Genomic DNA, 27522 nt, shown 5'->3' on the forward strand with positions numbered 1-27522 from the left:
TATAAGTCAATGCAGTTATCCACTTCTTGCTTTGAGGATGTAAAAATAAATGTTTATTTAGATATGATACTCAGCTGCTAAGCTTAATTATTATGATATTCAGTTGTTGATGTTCATTTAGATAGTGCTCAGCTGCTTCAATAAATTAACATTGTGCTAAACTGCTGCAGTTTGTTTGAAGATGCTCAACTGGTGGAGTTATTCAGAAGATGCAAAGGTGCTTAAGTTGATTATGATGATGCTTGGCTGTTAATTGTTAAAAAATGTGCCTAATTGCTGCAGTTAGTTTGAAGTTGCTCAACTGAGAGGTGCTCAGCTTCTGTTTCTTATACAGACTGCCACAAGTGCAAATCCATCAAATCCCAGACCTGATGTTACAATTTTATAAGATGTATGATCCTATGTGATTACTGGACAGATGTCGATGTGACATTTCCTTATTTGTCTGTAACGGACAAATAGGTGTAAGCTGCAAAGTGATTAAGTTCCTTCAAGACTTTGTTTAGCACTTTTATTTCCTTATTTACCTTAAAGGGAATGAAAAAATGAAAACCATCTTTCATAGGATCAGACAGTGAAATTAATCTCTCTTTTTTTTGTCACCGCATTTGCCTTCCAGCTTCAAGGATTTTGTGTCCTGTATATATCAGTTTACAGTCTAACCTGTCTGTATCGGTCAGCTAAGGGTCTAAATGAAAGTGCATATTAATATTGCCCGTCATGACCACTATAGGCAGGTGACCACAATGTTCAGGTTTTCATTTTCAAACATGATATTAGGTAAACGAAAATCAGAACAAAACTATATTTTATGAATCCTGTTAGTACCAGGTACATTTTAAAAGTTTAAAACATATTCATATGCATATCTATACAAATTAAAACATTAAAATAAACATTTTTTAAATCAGAGAAACATTTAAAAGTTAATGAATTATTCACTTGCATATTTGATATATTTATATAATTCACACAACATAATATTTGCTGTCTGGCAGTGACCGCTATATTGCAAATTTGGGTCATATCTGCTAGTCGTTAACCACATTAGACAGGTTCACACTATAATTATAAAGGTTCATTACATAAGGATTTTTATCCATCGGAGCTTAGGCTGGCCATTTTAGACAGGGTCACACTATATAAAGGTGTCCACTAATGCAGGTTAGACTGTACTTCCTTTCTCATTTCAAGGCTGTGTTGTGAATATATCTGAAAATAAAAAATGGAAATCAGTGATTGCTCAGTTGTATGTAAATGCCAATGAGATAAACCACAATTTACATTAGACCCAAAATATTTTCATTTTCCATAGTTCATCCAGAATTTGAATTAAAAAGAACTGTTACAAGAACTGGGTTATCTACACACCATCCTTCTGGGGGCAAATTGTTAAAAAAAAAAGCATTGTTACCAGAAACCATTATATTTGTGATTTTTTAACAATCTAAATTATGTATCGCAAATATAATGGTTTCTGGTAACAATGCTTTTTTTTAACAATTATTTATATTTGTGATTTACAAGAATTGGCTTTTCATCATACTGTCATTTTGATGGTACATGATTTAAATTTTAAAGAATATATCTCTTTTACAAGAACTGACTTCTCTTCACACTGCCATTATGATGGTGCATAATTTAGATTTTAAAAATCACTTTCATAAGCCTCATTAAGTATATTTTTAGTGTGGAATGTTATGGGAACAAAATCAGTAACAGATTCCATTCATTGAAAAACCCATAGAAATTGTATTAGATTCCCTTACAAGATAATTATTTCATCTTTTAGTGAGTAGAAATAAATATTACAAAATATTTCACAGTGGAAATCTCAGAAAGATCCTGTCTTGTGTATTGAATTCATTGTAGATCAAGGATTATGCACGAGTTCTGCAGCAGATATATTGCACTCCTTTCTCGTACAGTTGCATTTACACTTAGTAATGTTTATTCAAATATGACTAACAATGCTTTAACAACAATATTATGTTGACGTCACATTAATGTGATATTTTGGGATCATGTACACTTTTCAAATTTGATCAACTATTTTACTTAAAAACATGTTTAAGTGAAATGTCACATAGCATAACTGTCTTAGTTGTATCCCCCGCACAACGAAGTTGTACTAGGGGGGTATACTGGTTTCAGGTTGTCTATCTGCCTGTCCGTACACACAATCTTGTGCGCACCATAATTATCTCCTCAGCCCCTTGACACAATTTAATGAAACTTCACACAAGTGATCAGTAGTGACCCTAGTTGTGCATGGTGCATGTAAGGTTCTTTCGAGTAAAAAATTTGCAGTGTTATTGACTTTGTTTTTCATTACTTTACATTGTGTGCATCAAATTGCAATGTACTGTCACTACTGTGTCAGTGCCTGCAGAGGTACATTCATCACCTTTAGTGTTAGCTCTAGTTAAGTCACACACAAATGGAGTTGGTTATTAGCTTTGCAGAATAATTCGCCATCTTTTACGTCTTGATGGAACTATTCCGCAAGGCGTATTACCATTTCCGGTCCTGGCGTGTATAAACAAAGGAGTGCGACGACCTGCCATTTGGCACCATACATGCGCCAATAAATAGTTCTATAATATTTTATCTTAATCTACAATAAAAGATATATTAGAATCGAAATAATTTATAGCAAAAATGTCCTTGGACACAATTTATACACTTGGGCAGTTATACATCATATGAAATTATTACTCCAGACGTATAACCGATCATCATGTTAAAACACACTTATGCATAAATTATTTCTAATATAAATGAAACAGTTTATTTTCTACTGCCACGGTAGCGTAATGGTAGAGAACCTGTTTCAAGTGCAGGAGGTCGCTGGTTCCCTTCCTGGCTGCCTCATATGAAAGATGTGAAAAATGGTTCTAGAAGCTTCCACGCTTAGCTCTGAGCATTAAGAGGATAGAATGTGACTGGAAGAGACATCTTGTCATGTATCTGTAGCGTAATTTTACAGTGAAGCAGCACAGTGAAGTTGGGCGTAGTGTTCACTGCTGTTAGTAGACACTGTTGTTGACATGACTGAAAAATTGTTTAAAAAAAGCTCAACCCAAAAACACACATACATGCGCACACACAAATAAGTTCTGTAGCTTGAGTTAAATTGAAAAGATCACCTTTGATGAAAACACGTATTTAAATGATGTCACAATTTAAGGACACACTGGATATGAAATTTGCATGCAAAGATGGAAAAATATTGACGTCACAAATCCTGTTGTAAGAAAATGGATATTGAAAAAGCATTAATTTGTGATAATTATATATTATTACCTTTTGTAGTGAGAAATATGCACGAATTCTGCAGTGGAAAATTGGGAAAATTGATTTTAGGATCGCAACATTATTCAGTATAACCCTTATAATGCTGGACACGACTGATTCTGCCATTGCGGCCAGTGTAGATCATGATCAGCCTGCACATCTATGCAGTCTGATCATGATCTGCACTGTTCGCCATTCAGTCAGCACCCCTTTTAACAGTTAATGGTACAGTCCAAATTGAAAGATGGTTAAGTTCATTACAGAAATTCAGCAGGATAAGGGTTAAAAAAGTTAATGGAGCTATTCACCACAGCAGTTCGCTGTTCATTCACCGCATCCAGTGAATGATTGGCGATCAAATTTCTTTTTTAACATTCTATTCACCGCAGACTCCAGTGTTCACTTCTTATTCACCGCAGGACTTGGTATTTTAAATATTGTATCATTAATTCACTTTCTATTCACTGGAGAAACTTGAATTTCATGATTTGTGAATAAAATAGCTGCACCAGTTTTGGGGGCAAAATGGTTGTTTAGTTTGAAATTCTGGACCATGCTGAGCACAGCAGAATTATGTGAATAGCATGGTATCAGCTACAGTAAGTGCTTTTTAGCTCATGTCACAAAGTGACAATGTGAGCTTTTGTGATCGCACAGCATCCGTCGTCCGTGCGTGAGTAAATTTTTGCTTGTGACCACTCTAGAGGTCACATTTTTCATGGGATCTTTATGAAAGTTGGTCAGAATGTTTATCTTGATGATATCTAGGTCAAGTTCGAAACTGGGTCAACTGCGATCAAAAACTAGGTCAGTAGGTCTAAAAATAGAAAAACCTTGTGACCTCCCTAGAGGCCATACTTTTCAATGGATCTTAATGAAAGTTATTCAGAATGTTCACCTTGATGATATCTAGGTCAAGTTCGAAACCGGGTCACGTGCCATCAAAAACTAGGTCAGTAGGTCAAATAATAAAAAACCTTGTGACCTCTTTAGAGGCCATATTTTTCATGGGATCTGTATGAAAGTTGGTCAGAATGTTCATCTTGATGATATCTAGGTCAAGTTCGAAACTGGGTCAACTGTGATCAAAAACTAGGTCAGTAGGTCTAAAAATAGAAAAACCTTGTGACCTCTCTAGAGACCATACTTGAGAATGGATCTTCATGAAAGTTGGTCTGAATGTTCACCTTGATGATATCTAGGTCAAGTTCGAAACTGGGTCACATGCCTTTAATAACTAGGTCAGTAGGTCAAATAACATAAAAACCTTGTGACCTCTCTAGAGGCCATATTTTTCATGGGATCTATATGAAAATTTGTTAGAATTTTTATCTTGATGATATCTAGGTCAAGTTCGAAACTGGATCAACTGCGGTCAAAAACTAGGTCAGTAGATCTAAAAATAGAAAAACCTTGTGACCTCTCTAGAGGCCATACTTTTCAATGGATCTTCATGAAAATATGTCAGAATGTTCATCTTGATGATATCTAGGTCAAGTTCGAAACTTGGTCACGTGTTGTCAATAACTAGGTCAGTAGGTCAAATAATAAAAAAACCTTGTGACCTCTCTAGAGGCCATATTTTTCATGGGATCTGTATGAAAGTTGGTCTGAATGTTCATCTTGATGATATCTAGGTCAAGTTCGAAACTGGGTCAACTGCAGTCAAAAACTAGGTCAGTAGGTCTAAAAATAGAAAAACCTTGTGACCTCTCTAGAGGCCATACTTTTGAATGGATCTTCATGAAAAATTGGTCAGAATGTTCACCTTGATGTTTTCTAGGTCAAGTTTGAAACTGGGCCATGTGCCATCAATAACTAGGTCAGTAGGTCAAATAATAAAAAATCTTGTGACCTCTCTAGAGGCCATATTTTTCAATGGATCTTCATGAAAATTGGTCAGAATTTTTATCTTGATGATATCTAGGTTAGGATCAACACTGGGTCACATGAGCTCAAAAACTAGGTCACAATGTCAAATAATAGAAAAAAACGACCTCTTGTTAATTATGCCCCCGAAGGGAGGCATATAAGTTTTCAACTGTCCGTCCGTTCGTTAGTTAGTTAGTTCGTCACAACGTTAACTTTTTGCATGAAGGCACTTTACTCGCGAACCACTGCACCCAGGACCTTCAACTTCACATGCTGATAGTACTTATTGAGTACACCATCCCTACTGACTTTGGGGTCACCAGGTCAAAGGTCAAGGTCACAGGGGCCAACGTTAACTTTTTGCATGAAGGAACTTTACTCGCGAACCACTGCACCCAGGACCTTCAAACTTCACATGCTTAAAATAATGTCTCTTCTGAACCTACAAGATGAAAACTCTGCAGCCGTGCAGCTCGCAGCTCATTCACCGCAGACTGTTCACAGTTCATTCACCGCAGACTGTTCGCAGCTCATTCACCGCAGACTGTTTGCAGCTCATTCACCGCAGACAGTTCGCAGATCATTCACCGCAGAAAGTTCGCAGCTCATTCACTGCAGACTGTTTGCAGCTCATTCACCGCAGACTATTTGCAGCTCATTCACCGCAGACAGTTCGCAGATCATTCACCGCAGAAAGTTCGCAGCTCATTCACTGCAGACTGTTCGCAGCTCATTCACCGCAGACTGTTTGCAGCTCATTCACCGCAGACTATTTGCAGCTCATTCACCGCAGACAGTTCGCAGATCATTCACCGCAGAAAGTTCGCAGCTCATTCACTGCAGACTGTTCGCAGATCATTCACCGCAGCCATTCACCTCAGACCTCATTTGCACGTGAAAAGTTAATGAAAAGTTAATGGTCCCAACTTCATTCACTTTCTATTAACCAATCATTCACCGACCATTCACCACAGACCGTTTTTTTCTGTAAGTGCTTAGAACAAGTTCATATTTCTTAGAGCAAAGCTAATAATCATATTACGCTCAGGTTTAAATTTTATATAGATATCATGAAATTGTTCAATAGCCAGAATGAAATTGATAATACTGACGTAAATAAAAGAATTGATGCAATGACACAGATTGAAATGATGCTATGCACCTGAATTGTTTGTTTTGTTTTTTGGGGCTTAACGTAGCATCGACATAATAATAGGTCATATTGCGACTCTTCAGCTTTAATGATGGAGGAAGACCCCAGGTGCCTCTCTCTATTTAGTCATGGGTGGGCACCTGCATGTGTAGAACTACAGACGTTCAGTAAGCCAGCTGGATGGCTTCCTCACATGAAGAAATCAACACCCCAAGTGAGGCTCGAACCCACCTTGATGAGGGGCAAGTGATTCAGAGAAATAGCACTTACAATGAACCAGGAAAATGTTTGCAAAATTACAGGAGTAGTGATACAGTTGCAGCAAAAATGGAAAAAAAAAATTGTAATAACCATAATAACTACAAGAATTATTGAAATAAAATTGTAATGACGTCTGAGTGGTGTAGAGTTAATACGAAAAATGGAACCGATTCCTCATCATTCCCAGTAATAAATTGTTGGAAAGTTCTGTAATCCCATTTTATATACCTTTAATTTCATTATAATTAACAGTAAAGATTATTCATAGTCTGTGTAGGCAGAAATTTTTTTTTTTTTGTAATCAGTGTGCACTGAAGTTAAGTGTCTATTTGTTATGCCCCCTTTTGTATTTTTAGCTCGACTATTTGAAGAATAGTCTAGCTATATAATATTCTACTCACCCTGGCGTCGGCTTTAGCGTCACGCCTTGGTTAAAGTTTTGCATGCAAGTACATAAATTATGGCTATCATTTAAAGGCATATAGCTTTGAAATTTATTTTTTCTTTTTCTAGGTCAATTAACAACCTCACTGGGTCAAGTCCCATAACTCTGACTTGTATTTTGAGCAAATTATGCCCTCTTTTGGAACTTTTGAAAATCCTGGTTAAAGTTTTACATGCAAGTTACTATCTCCAAAACTAGTGCAGATATTAAATTGAAACTTCACATGTGTCTTCGGGGTCATAAAACTAGTTGTAGTGTCACGGTATAGAACTTGAATATAAAAACGGGGAGAAAGTTTGTAGGCAGCCAGGTAACTCAGTCGGTAGAGCATCGGAACGGTATTCCGAGGCCCCGGGTTCGAGTCCCGGTCTGGCTGCACATTTTTCTCACCCTGTGACATTTGGCGCCCAACGGGGGAACCGTGACAGCATAACACTGGTTAGTCTCTGACGCCTGTAATTGCTTATATATAAAGTACCCACTGAAATTCGAGGACGAATTTCAAAATGGTGGGGAAATGTGTCACGGTATAGAACTTGAATATTAAAACAGGGAGAAAGTGTGTAGGCGGCCGGGTAGCTCAGTCGGTAGAGCATCGGAACGGTATTCCGAGGCCCCGGGTTCGAGTCCCAGTCTGGCTGAACATTTTTCTCGCCCTGTGACAGTAGCATCAAGTCCCATAACTCTGATCTGTATTTTGGCCAATTTATGCCGCCTTTCGGACTTAGAAAATCCTGGTTAAAGTTTTGCGTGCAAGTACATACAGCTCTTACTAAAAGGCATAACTTATTTTTTCTTTTTCAAGATTAATTATATATATTTACCAACCTCACTGTGTCAAGTTCCGTAACTCTGACATGTATTTTGGGCAAATTATGCCCCCTTTTGGGCTTAGAAAATCCTGGTTAAAGTTTTGCATTCAAGTACATATAGCTATTACTAAAAGGCATAACTTATTTTTTCTTTTTCAAGATTAATTATATATATTTACCAACCTCACTGTGTCAAGTACCGTAACTCTGACATGTATTTTGGGCAAATTATGCCCCCTTTTGGACTTAAAAAATCCTGGTTAAAGTTTTACATGCAAGTTATTATCTCCAAAACTAATGCAGATATTGAAATGAAACTTCACATGTGTCTTCAAGGTCATAAAACTAGTATCAAGTCCCATAACTCTGACCTGCATTTTGGCCAAATTATGCCCCCTTTTGGGCTTAGAAAATCCTGGTTAAAGTTTTGCATGCAAGTACATATAGCTATTACTTAAAGGCATATAGCTCTGTAACTTATTTTTACATGCTCAGGTGAGTTTTTGTGATCACTTGATGTCGGGCGTCTGTTGTCTGTCTGTCTGTCAACATTTAGCTTGTGTATGTGATAGAGTCTGTATTTTTCAGCTGATCTTCATGAAGTTTGGTCAGAATGATTACCTTGATGAAATCTAGTCCAGTCATCTGGGGTCAAAAACTAGGTCACTAGGTCAAATCAAAGAAAAACTTTGTGTATGTGATAGAGGCTGCATTTTTCAATTGATCTTCATGAATTTTGGTCAGAATGATTACCTTGATAAAATCTAGGTAAAGTTTGAAAATGGGTCATCTGGGGTCAAAAACTAGGTCACTAGGTCATATCAAAGAAAAACCTTGTGTATGCGATAGAGGCTGTATTTTTCAACTGATCTTCATGAAATTTTGTCAGAATGATAACCTTGATGAATTCTAGGCCAGGTTCGAAAATAGGTCATCTGGGGTCAAAAGCTAGGTCATTAGGTCAAATCAAAGATAAACCTTGTGTATGCGATAAAGGCTTATTTTTCAGTTGATCTTCATGAATTTTGGTTAGAATGATTACCTTGATAAACTCAAGGCCAAGTTTGAAAATGGGTCATCTTGGGTCAAAAACTAGGTCACTAGGTTATATCAAAGGAAAACTTTGTGTATGCTATAGAGGCTGTATTTTTCAACTTATCTTCATGAAGTTTTGCCAGAATGATAACCTTGATTAAATCTAGACCAAAAATGAAAATGGGTCATCAGGGGTCAAAAACTAGGTCACTAGATCAAATCAAAGAAAAACCTTGTGTATGCGATAGAGGCTGTATTGTTCAATTGATCTTCATGAAATTTGATCAGAATGATTGCCTTGATGAAATTTAGGTTGAGTTTGAATATGGGTCATCTTGGGTCAAAAGTAGGTCACTAGGTCAAATCAAAGAAAAACCTTGTGTATGAGATAGAGACTGTATTTTTCAATTGGTCTTCATGAAATTTGGTCAGAATGATTCTTTGATGAAATCTAGGTCGAGTTTGATAATCGGTCATCTGGGGTCAAAAAGTAGGTCACTAGGTCAAGTCAAAGAAAAACCTTGTGTATGCGATAGAGACTGTATTTTTTAATTGATCTTCATGAAATTTGGTCAGAATGATTTTCTTGATAAAAGCTAGGTCAAGTTTGAAACTTTGACAAACATTTTGAATATAGCATTGTTATACTGATTGCATGATACATATCTACAATATAATTGTGGAATCTATTTCCAGTCACGGAAGTCGATTTTCAGTTAATGACTGTCTCAGGGGTAAGCAGCAGTGATTAAATGTTGACTTCCAAGATCTTTGAGTCAAGCATATCATGTAAATACAATACTCCTTGAGCTTTCATGTTTAAATTAAAATCACAAAAGGTTCTATTTCTCTATGGAACTTGAGAATTCCTCATTATGTTGATGGAGAAAATAAGCTGTTGCAAAGTGAATGGTGTCAGGCTTCAAGTAAATAAATGCCATGGAGAATACTTTAAGGATTGCATTGTTTGAAATAAAGATTTACCAACATTCAGCTTGTTTAAGAGTTGACATACAGTCAGACTTTGTTCCCTTGAACTCACTGCACCTGCAACATTTGTTAGAGTTATCGGTAGATTGTGCCATCAAACAAATTACATGATATAGGGACTTTTTTTTTTATCTGACAATGAGTTTGAGCGAAGGTTGGTTTTTGAATTATCCCAGTTCGAGCAAACAAAGTTCAGTAATTGGCTTCCTGGTTACTGTTTTCAGTGCAAAATTCTTTTTATGCATGTTTTGCTGTCAAGACAGAAATTCCACCTGTTGTTTTAATAAAACAATGCTGTAGCTGGTAATAATCCTATGTCGTCAATTATTATCTTTTATAATTATGTTTTCATGAATTTATGAAATGAAATATATTTAACCTTCACCCTTCTAAATTTCTAAAATGGACTGGTCAGTCTTCCAATTTAAGGGCTGCGTGCCAGTTATTATTCGAAGGGGTGTTCACTGAAAATTCACTGACTGAATAGCAAACAGTGAAGACCATGATCAGCCTGCACGGACATGCAGGCCAACCTCTCTCTGTATTCTCAAATGCACATAATACCCCCTTCACATCTACGATTTTTTCTTACGATTCCTTACGATTTGCCAACTCATAGGCAGTCGCACGCAATCGTAAATAGCTCGTCGGTAGTCGTAAATAGCTCGGCACTACTCGCAGATGATCGTAAGCAATCGTGAACATTGAGGTAATATTTTTGACAAGTCAAAAAGTTCTTACGATCGTCCGCGATTTCAATTGTCGGTGAATAGCTCGTAAAGAGCTTGGAAAGAGCTCGTAACAAGTCGTAAGCACTCGTAAATGTATTGTAAAGACTTTGTTTTATGATTAAATACGATGTGTTTACAACATGTTTACAAGTTCTTACGATTTCTTTCATGATGCGGTACGAGGGGTTTACGATTTGTAACAGGCACTTTACGAGTACTTTACGACTACGTACGTATGCTTTACGATTTATGAGACGTATAAAAGCTGCCAAATTAAACAGTTCCTTTCAGTTGCTGTCAATTTGTCAAAGGAGTGAAACTTCAGTCATATCTGCAACAATGCCACCTAAAAAGATGGTAGTCAACAAGAAGAGGAGAGCACGCTCGCCTTCATGCAAATTTAAATTGCAAAAACATGATATTCGTAAATATTCGTATCTAACACGCAACTACTTGTAACAACTCGTAAACAAATCGTAATGTACTCGTAAAGCCTTTGGTGAATTATGATATTCCGTAATTCACTGCAACAGCTTGTAAATAACTCGTAAATAGCTCGTAAAACAGTCGTATTGATCCGTAATTACTCGGAACAAATCGGTAATTTTAGTTGTAAATGCATCGTGATAACTCGGAATAAATCGCAATTTGATCGTAAATAGCTCGTAAATAGCTCGTAAATATGGGGAATCGGTGAACTTTTATGATTTTGTGCAATCCGTCACAAATCTTAAGAAAAATCGTAGAATGTGAAGGGGGTATAAGAGGTAAAAGGAGAAAATAGGTAAATGTCTGCTTCACATGAACAGTTCTAAAGATCTTTATAGAACTTGGGCTGTAGCCTCAGTTCATCAACTTCTTTTAGCAGTTTTTTTTTTAAATTTTGTTGTATCTTATTTTTAAGGGTCTCCATTTTATTAATGATATGAAATTAAGGATGATAATAACGCTGTAAACAAGTATGATAATTACACTATAAACAAGTCTTTTTTTGACATCTTACATCACTACAGGTGGAAAACCTGACATGTTTACGCTGAGATTTGATCTCAGTTATAAAGACCATCTTTATTTTCTCAATTTGCAGACAAAAAAATGCTGTTTGTCATCAGCACATAAATTTTTTGTATATTGAACCCAAGGCACTTCTAGTGTCAGTGATAAAATGTCATTTTTGATGACAATGTAATGTCTGTTATGAAGATAGGAGTTAAAAGTCTTAAGGTTAATGCTCATCCTGTTAATGAGGCTTAATCCAGTCTTCATACGCTGACTTAATATATATTTTATTTCATGGGATATGGCAAGTTATCTCCACATTAATTTAATTTATTAAAATCCTTTCCAAGGATATTAACAGAACTCTAATGGAACATATAGTTCATACTTCTAAAAGCTTTGGAGAATATGGCCTATCTTGGAAAGTTCATACTTCTAAAAGCTTTGGAGAATATGGATTATCTTGGAAAGTTCATACTTCTAAAAGCTTTGGAGAATATGGCTTATCTTGGAAAGTTCATACTTCTAAAAGCTTTGGAGAATATGGCCTATCTTGGAAAGTTCAAACTTCTAAAAGCTTTGGAGAATATGGCCTATCTTGGAAAGTTCATACTTCTAAAAGCTTTGGAGAATAAATTTTCGCCATTTGAATAAAGGTATTTTGCCATTTTGATATATTGACCATTACAAACTAATTTTAATATTCCCAAATATTTTTGCATGTGTGTGTGTTGAGGTTGTTTACCCTCGCCACCGGTTATTAGAACCATATGGGTGAGCACTATAAATTTTTGCATCTACATGCATTTTATTTTATACACAGAGTGAAAAGTGAGATAAATGAGTGGATTAAAACATGTTACTTTTTTTATCTAGACATGCACATGGACATCTTCATGATAGAATGTGCGGTCCATCAACATTTTTAGCTCACCTGTGCTCAAAGGTGAGCTTTAGTGATCACCCTGTGTCCGGTGTCCGTCGTCGTCCATCGTCCGTCCGTCCGTCGTCCGTCGTCAACAATTTGACTGTTAACACTCTAGAGGTCACATTTTTGGCCCAGTCTTAATGAAACTTTGTCAGAATGTTACCCTTGATAAAATCTTGGATGAGTTTGATATTGGGTCATCTGGGGTCAAAAACTAGGTCACCAGATCAAATCAAAGGAAAAGCTTGTTAACACTCTAGAGGTCACAGTTTTGGCCCAATCTTAATGAAACTTGGTCAGAATGTTACCCTCAATAAAATCTTGGATGAGTTTAATATTGGGTCATCTGGGGTCAAAAACTAGGTCACCAGGTCAAATCAAAGGAAAAGCTTGTTAACCCTCTAGAGGTCACATTTTTAGCCCAATCTTAATGAAACTTAGTCAGAATGTTACCCTTAATAAAATCTTGGACGAGTTCGATATTGGGTCACCTGGGATCAAAAACTAGGTCACCAGGTCAAATCAAAGGAAAAGCTTATTAACACAGTAGAGGCCACATTTAAGACTATATTTTCATGAAACTTGGTCAGAATGTTAATATTGATGATCTTAAGGTCCAGTTTGAATCTGGGTCATGTAGGATCAAAAACTAGGTCACCGGGTCAAATCAAAGGAAAAGCTAGAGGCCACATTTATGACCATATCTTAATGAAACTTGGTCAGAATGTTAATCTTTATGATCTTTAGGTCAAGTTTAAATCTGGGTCAGCTGGGATCAAAAACTAGTTCACTAGGTCAAATCAAAGGAAAAGCTTGTTAACACTCTAGAGGCCACATTTATGACTCTATCTTCATGAAACTTAGACAGAATGTTAAACTTGATGATCTTTAGGTCAAGTTCAAATCTGGGTCATGTTGGATCAAAAACTAGGTCACAGGGTCAAATCAAAGGAAAAGTTTGTTAACACTCTAGAGGCCACATTTATGACTGTATCTTCATGAAACTTAGTCAGAATGTTAAACTTGATGGTCTTTAGGTCAAATTCGAATCTGGGTCATGTTGGGTCAAAAACTAGGTCACGGGGTCAAATCAAAGGAAAAGCTAGTTACCGTAGATACCCATGTATAATGCGCAGTTTTTTGACCCTCGGGACCACCCCGAATCGTGGGTGCGCATAATACACAGGTATAGACAATTTTCCAACTTCAAAACAAGTTTGTTACCGATGTTCGCCATTTTGGTAAAGGGAAACTACTCCCCGCGCTTACTGTCTCCGCTAAAATCTAAGATTGCCGTTACGTTCCGTAAAAGAACGAATTGTTTATTTTTCTTTCAAACAAAATTAATTTCATATAAATTTAAAAGTATTTTGACGAAAGAAGTGTTTACAAATCACAAAAATTATGATACTAATTAAAGATCGAGAATTATCTTTAACCGAGATCAAACTGTGAACAACATAATTGACACGAGGTGACACGTTAATTGCCGGTAATTACTGGCTTTATGATCGTGACAAAAAGACTGTCACACCTTTTTTTATCAGTTTGAATTGAGAAGCTCATGTCATTTTGAAAGATACCATTCCGAAATATTGAAGCAGCTGCTATTTATTTATTCAAAATAGTGAATTAAAAAAGGTAAAACAACAAATATAACAATAATTTACTGGTTTTATTTTCGAGAAAACAAAAATCGATAGTACCGTGAGACCGATGCTGCTCTCCGCCGCGGAGATAAAATCTATTACCGGTGTCGATGTAAACCCTACTTTCGTTTTCCATCCAGCTCAGAATTGACCAATATTTTTTTTTTTTTTTCCCCCAGGATTTTGGACTAAGATCGGGGGGTGCGCATTATACACGGGTGCGCATTATACACAGGTATCTACGGTAACACTTAGAGGCCACATTTATGACCATATCTTAATGAAACTTGGTCAGAATGTTAATCTTGATGATCTTTAGGTCAGTAAGTCAGGTGAGCGATACAGGGCCTTCATGGCCCTCTTGTTGCTACATGTGGATATTTTTCCTACGTTCATTTTTGTATTGCACAAGAACTCAAGGGAGATAATAACTATAATATTTTGGTTTTCAGTATAATTTCAAGTTTTACATTTGCATTTGTTACGTACTTGAATATTTCAGCATTCTGAATCAGGTCTCCATTCTGAATTCATTTATTTCCAGTCTATCTTTGTTGTATAACCTAGGTATGTAAATATATATTAAATGGAGGTAATAATAATTTATACAAACTTGCTTTTCTTAGGAGTTTCAGTTAAATGCAAGTCTTTGACAAATGTTATACAATAATTCTAAGATATTCATACCATTCCATAGGCAAAGAATGTTAAAGTTTTACGTATGCTAAAATTACTCTATTTTGGTTTGTAGCCAGCATAAAAGAATCAAATTTTGAAATTACCACCTGTAAAAATTTAACATGTATTTAATAAACACTCAGCGAATACAAATAAAATGATCATTAATTGTAAAACTTTTGAACAAATCTATAATTTAATCAAAATTTGACTGACTACTTTTAAACTATATACTACTTGATGTTTGGAATGTCTCTTGGGTGAGCTGCTACTAAAATGGTTAAAGTCATCTTGAATTGCCACTTGTGGCCAGGGTTGGGTTTTCATATATGATGTTAATCTTTTTGAAGTCATTTTGCAGGTAAACTTTTTAATGAAACTTGGCAGAAAGTAAATGTTTCTTGTATGAGTCTCGTCAAAGTTGTTGAGAAAACACTTGGGTTTTTGTTAGCTCACCTGTCACGTAGTGACAGGGTGAGCTTTTGAGATCACCCTTCATCCGTCGTGCGTCCGTTCGTCATCCGTGCGTCCGTTGTCCGTCCGTTCACAATTTCCTTGTGAACACGATAGAGACCACATTTTTAATTTGATTTTATTCAAACTTGCACATAACTTGTATGGGCATAATATCTCGGTTCCTTTCGAAAACTGGCCAGATCCCTTCATGACTTCAAGAGTTATGGCCCTTTAAAGGGCCAAAATTTGCTATTTTGGCTTTTGCAGCCATATAGAGACTTCATTTATGGTTTGATTTGATACAAACTTGCAAAATATCTTCAACAATAATAAATCTTGGATTCCATGATGAATCTGTCAGATCCAGAGTTAGATAACTATGGACTGATTTAATGTCAAATTACCTCCTTTTATTTCAAATTAAAATTGGTATATCTGCATAACTAATGAACTTTCATTTATGCCATCAGATGGACTTGGACAATCACTGAAGATACATATTGACTGAATTTATGACAAATTACCTCCCTTTATTTTTTTTTGGTAAATGAATATACCTAGCAGCTTCTAATGAGATTGGTTTGAAAGGTTATTTATGTCTTCCATGGTAAGAAATAGTCATGTTAGATAACTCTTGATTGAATGTTTATCAATATGAATACTTTTCTTATGAATTGTTGTTAAAGCTTGTACGCTGTATCTTCTACATGCATATATCAGTGCATGATTACCTCCCCTAATTTTGATAAAAATGGATTTATCTCAGTAAGTATTTATAGGACTCATTGTAGTAACCCATAGGTCAAAAGGGACAGTTACAAGAAATTTTTTATCCTGATGATATTTAATGTGTATGCCCATGTGATCTATGTCAAAACTTGATCTTATCATTAAGAGCAATGGTACTCAGGTGAGCAATATAGGGCCATCATGGCCCTCTTGTTTTGCTTTTTCTTAGCTCACCTGTCACAAGGTCCGTCATCTGTCCACAATTTCTTGTGAACACGATAGAGACCACATTTTGCAATCAATTTTAATTAAACTTGCACACAACTTGTATTGGCATAATATATCTTGGTTCCTTTCGAAAACTGGCCAGATCCCTTCATGGGTTCCAGAGTTATGGCCCCCAAAATGGCCAAAATTTGCTATTTTTGGTTTGTGAACACGATAACAGACCACATTTTGCAATCAACTTTAATCAAACTTGTATTGGCATAATAGCTCAGTTTCTTTCGAAAACTGGCCAGATCCCATTATGGGTTCCAGAGTTATGGCCCCTTAAAGGGCCAATATTTTTTATTTTTCGCTTGTGAACACGATAGAGACCACATTTTGCAATCAACTTTAATCAAACTTGTATTGGCATAATATCTCGGTTCCTTTCTAAAACTGGCCCGATCCCATCATGGGTTCTAGAGTTATGGCTCCTTAAATGGCCAAATTTTGCTATATTAGCTTGTGAACACGATAGAGACCACATTTTGGAATCAGCTTTAATAAAACTTGCTCACAACTTTTATTGGCATAATATCTCTGTTCCTTTCGAAAACTGGCCCGATCCCATCATGGGTTCTAGAGTTATGGCTCCTTTAAGGGCCAAAATTTGCTATTTTTGGCTTGTGAACACATTATAGAGACCATATTTTGGAATCAACTTCATTAAAACTTGCACACAACTTGTTTTGGCATAATATCTCAGTTCCTTTCGAAAACTGGCCAGATCCTGTCATGGGTTCCAAAAGTTGCTATTTTTGGCCCTACTTTCTTGTTTTTAGCTCACTAGAGCACAAAGTGCTCAAGGTGAACTATTGTGACCGGTTATTGTCCGGCGTCCATTGGCGTGCATCGTGCGATGTGCGTCGTCCGTCAGCATTTGCCTTGTGAACACTCTAGAGGCCACATTTGTGGCCCAATCTTTATGAAACTGCAGGGCCTCCTCTGGGTTTTTCATACTTGTCGCCACCCTTTTCGCCAAATTAAAAAAGTTGGAGCCACTTTAGAGCCACTTTTGAGCCAAAGTTCTGACCCACTTACTTCTCTCAGTTGGCTGTCAGAGTGTGCATAGGGAAATTAATTATTGTAAATAATTATATTTAATAGGAATAATAACAATTTGTAGTGAATAGTTGTAAAAGTAAATACAAAATAAAAAGTTCAGTTTCTAAATGTAAAGTAGAATATAACTTAAACTGTCATGAGATTTCTATAATCCATAGTTTACTGTTTTTTATTTATTTTCTTAAGTTTCTGAACATTTTAAAAAATTATATATAGCCAGGATACCAATTGAGTCCATTGACATTGTGGTTTTGTTTTCACACCCATCGTTAAAATCTTGACAATTTTTAACTTATTAAATTAATCTTGATTTATAATGAGTGAAATTAAAGGTTTTTGACTTGAACTGACGAATAGAAAATTATCTAAGATATTAGCAAAAAGTAACAAACTTAATATGTTAATTTCGTACTACTTAAAAATTTGTCATACAACTGCATGTCACAAACATACATGTCGGTCTTTTTGTAAAAATCCAAACACAGTAAGTATGCGGTAGTTGTGGTTAATTTTGGTGATTCCTCGGCATACTTACCGATTTTATTTACAACCAGCGCATAGGTAAACACGTGTAACGAGAACCAATTCTTGATCGCTTATATCATTACGGAAAAAAAACATGAACGACCCAAAAATAATATGCGCCACTCATTTTCGCCAATTCTCAAAATTTAGCGCCAGATTGTTAGAATTATCGCAAATGGCGACGTTGGCGATCGACAGCGGAGGCCCTGAAACTGGGTCAGAATGTTAGTCTTGATGATCTCTAGGTCAAGTTCAGAACTGGGTCATGTTGGCTCAAAAACTAGGTCAGTAGGCCAGATCAAAGGAAAAGCTTGTGAACACTCTAGAGGCCACATTTGTGACTTAATCTTACTGAAACTTGGTCAGAATGTTTGTCTTGATGATCTCTAGGTCAGCTTCAAAACTGGGTCATGTGGGATCAAAAACTAGGTCAGTAGGCCAGATCAGAGGAAAAACTTGTGAACACTCCAGAGGCCACATTTGTGACCCAGTCTTTCTGAAACTTGGTCACAATGTTATTCTTGATCATCTTTCGGTCAAGAATGAAACTGGGTCATGTTGGGTCAAAAACTAGGTCAGTAGGCCAGATCAAAGGAAAAGTTTGTGAACACCCTAGAGGCCACATTTGTGATCCAATCTTTATGAAACTTGGTCAGAATGTTTGTCTTGATGATCTCTAGGTCAAGTTCGAAACTGGGTCATTTGTGGTCAAAAACTAGGTCAGTAGGCCAGATCAAAGGAAAAGCTTGTGAACTCTCTAGAGGCCACATTTGTGACCCAATCTTTATGAAACTTGGTCAGAATGTAAGTCTTGATGATCTCTAGGTTGGAGTAGAAACTGGGTCATGTAGGCTCAAAAACTAGGTCAGTAGGCCAGATCAATTCTGATGAGCGATATACAGCTTTGAAATTTGGATGACTTGTACAGTTTTGCATGCCGGTCTTAAAACTGACTTTCAGTGACCATGAATATGACCTACTGACCTACTTTCTTGTTTTTTAAGATACAGCCTTGGGTCAAATTTGGATGACATGTACAGTTTTGCACACCAATCTTAAAACTTACTTCCAGTGACCATCAGTGTGACCTACTCACCTACTTTCTTGTGTTTTAAGATACAACCTTGAAAATTGGATGACATGTACAGTTTTGCATGCCAATTTTTAAATTGACTTTCAGTGACCTTCAGTGTGACCTACTGACGTACTTTCTTGTTTTTAAGCTACAGCAAAAAGATCTTTACCTTGACCCACTATCCTATTTTTGTTTTGTTTTTAAAGCTGAAGCTAAGAAATTTGTTCAAGGAAGCAACTCTACTCTAGCAAAATATAGGGCCATCATGGCCCTCCTGTTTTTCCTTCGAATAAACCATAGCCTTGCAACAGATATGATTATCTGTAATGAACTTTCTTTAAGATAGGGAATTTCATTATTCTGCAATAGATGGAAATCTTTATTTCTCACAAATGATTGTATAGAGATTAATTGTGTCAAGAATATTAATTTTGTTCTAATAATCCTGACATTAGCAGACAGGCACTCTTTGACCCATTAACTCTCAATGAAAGAGCAGACTCCCAGATGGCAAAGTATACCAACCAGAAATATAAACTTATGTGGAAAGATAAAGTAGATGGGTTGCTCCAAATATCTAAGTACATTTTAATTTTATGAAATTATAAAATATTGGGATGGAGTTAAATTTGGGACAGGGGTGGGGGTAAAGTGGGAAGGGTCAGTAAAAGGGTCCAAGATAGAATATGTGTGTGTGTGTGTGTGTGTGTGTTTAGAGGGGAGGGGGATATAGAAATAAAGGGAAGAAACACTACAAACATTAGATACATCATAATGAAACAGAGAAAAAGCAAGTTGAAAATAGGGCCATATCTTTGGAACAGTCAGTAACCAATATAAAGGGGGCTAACCCTTACCCTGCTAAATTTCTATAATGAACTTGTCCATCTTTCAATTTGGACAGTACTATTAACTGTTAAAAGGGGTGCATACCAAAACGATATTGACTGAATGACGAACAGTGCAGGTCATGATGGCTGATCATGATCTGCACTGGTCACAAAGGCAGAATCAGTGGTGTCCAGCATGATAAGGGCTAAATGCCGTCTTCACACTTAACCTATTTTTAATTATGCTGATATCTAAGCTTTAATATTTAAGACAAAATACCAGCCTGTATTAAGTAATGCATATACATAGGGCCAAATTCCCAGATATCTGTACACCAATGCCTGATGTCGGAGTACCAAGAACTAGTATTATTTCTAGAGTTCAAAAAGGGCAGGGTGCTGCCAAAAAGGGGCAGGGTGCTGTTATAAACAGGAAAGTAACTGTAGCAGTAGTCGCGTTTCTGTATGTTTATAGTTACGTTTTCATTATATTTATGATTATTGTGCACTGATCAAAGAATAAATTTATCTTCCCAAAACTAGTAACAGAGTTTACAAATGGTTTTTACATTACTTTGTATTTCTGGTCAAATATTCAAGCCTTTTTCTTAAAAAATGTCACCAAGGATGTCCGCTTATTCATATGAATATGAAATACTGGAGGGCCTTTATATGGTATAAGCTTGAAATTCATATTATAATATTGATTAGGTTTTGTCAGTATTTCATTAACAGAAAAGTGTTATAAAAGTCTGTAAAAAAAATATGTCCAAAATGTACTATCTGGATACTGGTACACTTTTGGAATGTCGTGTGAAAGTTGTTTATGCTCAGTTTACTTGACTCACTAAGGTAAACCAGAGACAGTTCCTCAAATTTTGATGTTACTTATCATAAAAAATTACACTGATAGCTTTTTCGAAGGAATTGTTATGGAAAATTTGCTTTCATAATTCATTAAAATTTGTGCATTTCCTAGTTGAAATGACGGTAGGATCAGACTGAATTGATATATACCTATTATTATACTAAACAATGGTCTAATTTAAAGCTTGCATGAAGAAATCTTACATGGCACTTTTCATGTGTTCGGTAATCAGTTGGCCGCTTACGCACAATTTATTAATTTGCGCCTTTTTGACAGTACACATGCAGTGTACAAGAGTGCACAAGTAGGCAATTAAGTTGCAAGACAAATTTTAAAATGCATTGCCTCCGTTCATTTTTGTCTTACACTTGAGGTAGTGATTGTATCATCAAATAAAGAAATCATTGCAACTAACTGTAGAAAGTTCAGTCACCAAACATGCACTGTTCTTTACAATTTTCACATTCGAAACTTTTCTCTATGTAACTGAAAACCGGCTTGCAGATTCAGGGGAGATTTTCCAACTTTTCCATAGAGTGCAGATATAGGAAAAGCTTGACCAACCCTTGTCAGCCATGTTTTTTTGACATATCAAGTTGGATTTCAACAATTTTAGAACATGGTCACTGCCAGGACATTGAACATTCTTATTAAAGGATCGGGCCAGCTGTTTCTGTCAAGAACATGCAGGAAATAGTGACCACATTCTGTTGCAGACATGTTTTTGACAAGTAGAATAATTTTAACAATTATTGGTAGAGTGTTACCCAGAGATCATTTTAAATACAGGTAAGCAGTTTCTGACAAGATTTTTTTTTAAATTTCTGCTATAGGAAAGGGTCACCCAAGGATCTTTTTTATAACATCATTTTATAATTAAGCCAGCTGTTTCTGGGAAAATCGATCACAATGTCGAAAAGGGGGCCTCTATAGTAGAGTGGTGAAGGTCGCTGACTTCGAATCACTTGCCCCTCAACAATGTGGATTCAAGTCTCACTCAGAGCATTGAATTCTTCACATGAGGAAGTCACCAACCTGGCTTACAGGTGGTTGGTGGATCTACCCAGGAGCCCGCCCATGATGAAAGCTGGGAAATCGCCATATGATATAATAATAATTGTGTGGGTGCAACATTAAACCCAACAAAAACAAAAAATAAATTTCATGACCTATTAATGAACTTACCATGAATTTATACATAAACTGTTCATGAATTTATGAAATTAAAAAGAGACCATACCCTGTTCATGATCTAATCCATGAACTGTTTATGAACATATTTAAGAATTTGTTTATGATAAGTTCATGAACAAATTCCTAAAATGTGTTAAACCAGGAACTATTTTCTGTTTATGAAAAGTTCATGAGCAGTTCAGAAATATTCTATAACAGGCCATGACATATTCCACATGGAGAAAACCTGATCTTGAGTGGCCACAACACTCTACAATATTTTATTTTTAGTTTAACTCTTGGAATAGTAATATTTTTTGTAGGCACTCTTTAGTCAGTGTGTCATTCTCACAGAAGTTTTGCATGTAAGCAGGTTTCTCTTACTGTAATCGGCTGAATATAGGTCGCACTCGTGTATAGGACGCAGTGAAAAAATATCAGCAGAATTCTGGAAAAATGCTTTTACCCACTTATCACTTATCCGAATTTATGTTTGTCCGAAATTCGCTATAGTTTCTATGAACTCGCCGGTTTTTGCTTAATCATTGTCGATGTTTTTTGATGTTGTGGCAAGTATTTAAATTGAAAAGCATAAACTTTGTGTAAGCACTAAACTGCCGCATCCTCTGACCACTTCATGAATATTGACGCCAGTGAAAACGAAAGTACTTTGGCACGTGGCGGTAAAATGACGTAATTTTAAGACTGGTTTGCAAATTATTTTGAACATTACGGATCAGTGACTATGATCATATTGGATCAGTCTAAAATCTCACATGCACATGTTTACAATTGCCTCCGGGTATGATTCAATGGTTAATTGTTTGCGGATTGTGACAGTAGGTGTAAGATAAGTAATGCCTCGGGCGTGAATTTCTAAATGAACAAGAGGATTATAGACAACTATCAAAATTATGTTTGAAGATTAGATAAGCGATTTCTGAGCTACCTGATACAGAGTTTTAAGTATTTTAATGCAAAATGTGTGAATACACGCGGGGAAAATTTAACATGGGTCTTGTTAAAAACTTAATGATCAGTTACAGAAATGTGTTGTAAAATATATTTTAATGAAAAACAGCATTTATTTATCTCTTTTACATGAACTCTAAACTTGACATTTTATACAAAAGTAATTTAAGATGGGGGGTTCCGATACCGGCTTTAGCTAATATGCCCGAGTCATTGGTATTTACTCCCCTTGAATTCTCTTCAATATAGAGGTACGCGGGGTAAACAAAGATTGATTTTCTTAATTTTTGAGTTGGGGGAAATGTTTGGTCTTTTTCTATCCCCATATATAGGACGCATCGGTCTTTCGAGACCAGAATCTCATAAGAAAATGTGCGTCTTATACTCGTAGGATGACGGTAAACTAGGCCTAATGTTTTCAAACTTAATACATTATATTTGACATCATGAGTTGACCTCACAGGACAAGTTACATAAGTCTAGGTTTTATTTTGTCAAATGTATGCCCCTTTTTATGCCCCCGAAGGGAGGCATATAGTTTTTGAACCGTCTGTCCGTCTGTCGGTCTGTCAGTCTGTCAGTCTGTCCGCAATTTTCGTGTCCGGTCCATATCTTTGTCATCGATGGATGGATTTTCAAATAACTTGGCATGAATGTGTACCACAGTAAGATGACGTGTCGCGCGCAAGACCCAGGTCCGTAGCTCAAAGGTCAAGGTCACACTTAGACATTAAAGGATAGTGCATTGATGGGCGTGTCCGGTCCATATCTTTGTCATCGATGGATGGATTTTCAAATAACTTGGCATGAATGTGTACCACAGTAAGACGACGTGTCACGCGCAAGACCCAGGTCCGTAGCTCAAAGGTCAAGGTCACACTTAGACATTAAAGGATAGTGCATTGATGGGCGTGTCCGGTCCATATCTTTGTCATCGATGGATGGATTTTCAAATAACTTGGCATGAATGTGTACCACAGTAAGACGACGTGTCGCGCGCAAGACCCAGGTCCGTAGCTCAAAGGTCAAGGTCACACTTAGACGTTAAAGGTCATTTTTCATGATAGTGCATTGATGGGCGTGTCTGGTCCATATCTTTGTCATTCATGCATGGATTTTAAAATAACTACGCATGAATGTGTGACACAGTAAGACGATGTGTCGCGCGCAAGACCCAGCTCCGTAGGTCAAAGGTCCTAAACTCTAACATCGGCCATAACTATTCATTCAAAGTGCCATCGGGGGCATGTGTCATCCTATGGAGACAGCTCTTGTTAACTTAGAATTTCAGGTGTCAGTAGGTTTCACAAAAACTGTAGGCCTAGTTTCAAACTTTACACATGTCATCCACATCATAAGATGACCTCATGGGGACAAGTTACATAACTCTCTGGATCACACAATATTATGAAAAAAAAAATTCAAAAATTCCAAGAGTGCAAAACTAAATGGGGGCCAGGGAACTGATCATGTGATGCTATGAATTTATTCATGAACTGTTCATTGAACTTGTTCAGTTAAAGGTTTCTTAAGTTTCATATATAAATGATTAAAATTTTTGATGTTCATAAAAGCTTGAATTGTTCATGAATTAGATTTGCAAGAGATGCTGGTTCATGAACTATGACAGTTTTGTTCATGAACTTTTCATGAATAATTGTTCATGAACACACTTTATGAACAGTTTAGGAGTTCATCTTGACTGAATGATGGTGCCCGCTGGCCATGTTTTTGATGAATGGCAATAATTTGAACATGCTTGGTACAGTGTCACTCATAAAATTAATTCAAATTTTGAGATGTGGTTTATGAGTTGATTTGATTTTAAGGTTTTTAATTTGGGCAGCTCCTGTTTGCCACCATACAGAACCATTTGAAAAAGTTTGGAAGAGGTCACCAAATAAAAAAAAAATGGACCAAATTTCATCAATTTCCAACAAATTCTTTCAGAGATGTCTTTTGCAGAAACTGTTGACCCGTGGTTGACGGAACAGTGAGTTATCACAGTTGCTTATGTTGAGCACATTGTCTTCCAGTGAGCTGTTAGAGAGGCGTAATAAAATATAATTCTCTGCACTTTCTCAAACACTTTTATTTTATATTTAACAATATCTCAATAATACAATAATTTTATACCATAACAGGGAAGAAAAAAACCAAAAACAAACAAGTCAACAATAATTGCAGCAATTTTTAGCTTTCACAACATGTATTTAAGCATGATACTAAAATGGTAGACATATGAGCCGTGCCATGAGAAAACCAGCATAGTGGGTTTGCGACCAGCATGGATCCAGACCAGCCTGCGCAGTCTGGTCAGGATCCATGCTGTTCGCTTTTAAAGCCTACTGCAGTTAGAGAAACCGTTAGCGAACAGCATGGATCCTGACCAGACTGCGCGGATGCGCAGGCTGGTCTGGATCCATGCTGGTCGCAAAGCCATTATGTTGGTTTTCCCATGGCATGGCTCATATAATAATTTCTCTTCAGTAAAAGGATGCAACATGAGCAATGCAAGATTGGTGTTGGTTTTCGCAAAGTGACAACACAAATTAACACAGATAGCTCATTTTTATAGTTAGACATGTTCAGACACTAACGACTAATATCACAAGTACGACTACCGCACGATAATTTAAAGGACAGCATGTTTATATTATTGTTTAATTGTTATGGTTCTCGTGCATTGTTGAACTCAAAAAGGTTGTCAATGATAGAAGTTAAGTGATACTGTAATGTTATACAAAAATATTTTCTGTATTGAAACGTTTTAATGAAGACAAATTATAATTATCAAACATGTTATCGTTTGTGTTATCGTGAGGGATTTATACATTTCCAATTTAAATCAAAGCCTTGAAATGTCTGATGGTTGCGGATTGTTGGTAAACTTATTTTCTGTTTAAATGCCAGTCTATGAATATACATGAATGAGAAACAAATACAAATTTAATGTGCCTCATAGCTAAGATGAACTCTGCCTGCCCAAGCTTGTGATGTAACCATGGGCTGGAATGCCTTATCATTGATAGATCTTATATAATCTAAATGGTCAGTGCTGGTGGATAAAGGTTGAATAAGAACTGCTTGTTCATTGATAATTCATTCACATTGTTCATGAAGGGGACTACTTTGTATAGCACATGAACATCTTTTGGATGTGATTTGGAATCAAATAAAGATGCTATGATTGTCAGAAATACACTTTAACTTTGGTAGTTGGATAAACCCGCAACCAAAAATACTGACAATGAAGACTGAAGGTAAATGGTCTGCCCGCTTAGCTCTTTGATAGGGTGAGCACAAATCTAGGGATTGCGGGTTCAATCCTGGAGCAATGTGTATGTTCTTATACTGTTGATAAAAGACATTTTGTCAAAAATCAATCTTCCTCCACTTCTGATTTAGCATTTGTTGAATTTTTTGTTGAAAACAAAAGTTCTGCAATGAAATTATTGCCTGCATCTGTTTTTAAATGGAAAATATCTACATTAATGTTACTTTTCACCCTGTGAAAATGGCTAAATCTAGGCTTGTCTTACCCAGAGAGAAAGATGTCGTTTTTTTTTACATAATATTTGCCTTGTTGATTCAGAGTATTTAGAACAATAAAATTAGGACATATTTTAATGAAAATAGCAAGTCGAAACTGTAAACTGTTGCCTGAAAATATTTGTTTATGATATTGCTTTGTTCTGCCTGTTAAATCTAGATGATTTTCTGCAGTTTTATCTAAAAGTTCGGAATACTAAATGTAACTTTGTTGTCGCCCTTTTTTTTTTAAAATTTCATTGTTATTTTAATTTAAATACATTATATTTTTCACACATCAGTTTTAAGTTTAAATTGATTAAACTAATTTTTGGAGTTTAAACAACAATTTCGTTTGAAACATTCTCTGCGTTCAAGAAGAATGTTTGTTTCTGTATGTAGAAATCTGACATTATAAACAATAATTATAATTATGGCTCTACAATATTAAGAAAAGTGTCAGCTTTCTGTTTTTTTTCCATTTTATTTATTCAAATCCAACAAAAATCGGTCCTTTGATAAAGGTTTGAAGTTACTGGTAAAATACTTCTTTTTATGAGCTTGAGTTAGTTCATAATAATTAAGCATATCACCACATGCAGTCACATGCTCTTTTTCCTTCAAAATCCCTTTAGATCAATCTCTGATCATCTAATTATCGCCACTTAACATGTGACTGGTAAACCCTTTGAACAAAAAGTGTTATAGCTCCATGATTAACATGAGGTAATATGCTAATTACACGCTAATCGATAGTGGGGAAAACAAAATATTGATCGCTAACGACTGGTCGATATTTACAGGTATGGACGACAGCATAATACAGATAAATGTATTAATTTATACGGAGTGTCTACTCCCCGTATTAGACCTTCCTGATTACGTCAAGCAAAAACAAGGAGGCGTCTGAAACTGTCTACATTCATTAAACAACTTCAGGTGTCTCTCATTCTGTCATTCTATTTTTGTGTTTGATGTCAGAGGTTGTTAAGAAAAATATATAAAAAGTCACTAACATCTGAGACAAATTCCCAAGCCAGTTAAATACTGGCACCGACTATATTAACTAAATGTTGCTGCGAATTTGAGCCCCTCCTGTAAGTTATTTTAAGCTACGGTTTTAGAATTTACATACAATCACATTATTCTGTCAGAGGAAATTCAAAGAAGTGCATTTTCCA

General features: G+C 36.1%; 1 protein-coding gene across 1 annotated transcript in view; it reads left to right on the forward strand.

Annotated features, from left to right (window-relative positions):
• LOC123549763 (alpha-1-macroglobulin-like) overlaps positions 1 to 27522 on the forward strand; it is a 644650-nt gene that overhangs the window by 109177 nt on the left and 507951 nt on the right. The window lies entirely within an intron of this gene.

This window comes from Mercenaria mercenaria, chromosome 6 (genome assembly GCF_021730395.1).
Source record: "Mercenaria mercenaria strain notata chromosome 6, MADL_Memer_1, whole genome shotgun sequence".
NCBI classification, from domain to species: Eukaryota; Metazoa; Mollusca; class Bivalvia; order Venerida; family Veneridae; genus Mercenaria; species Mercenaria mercenaria.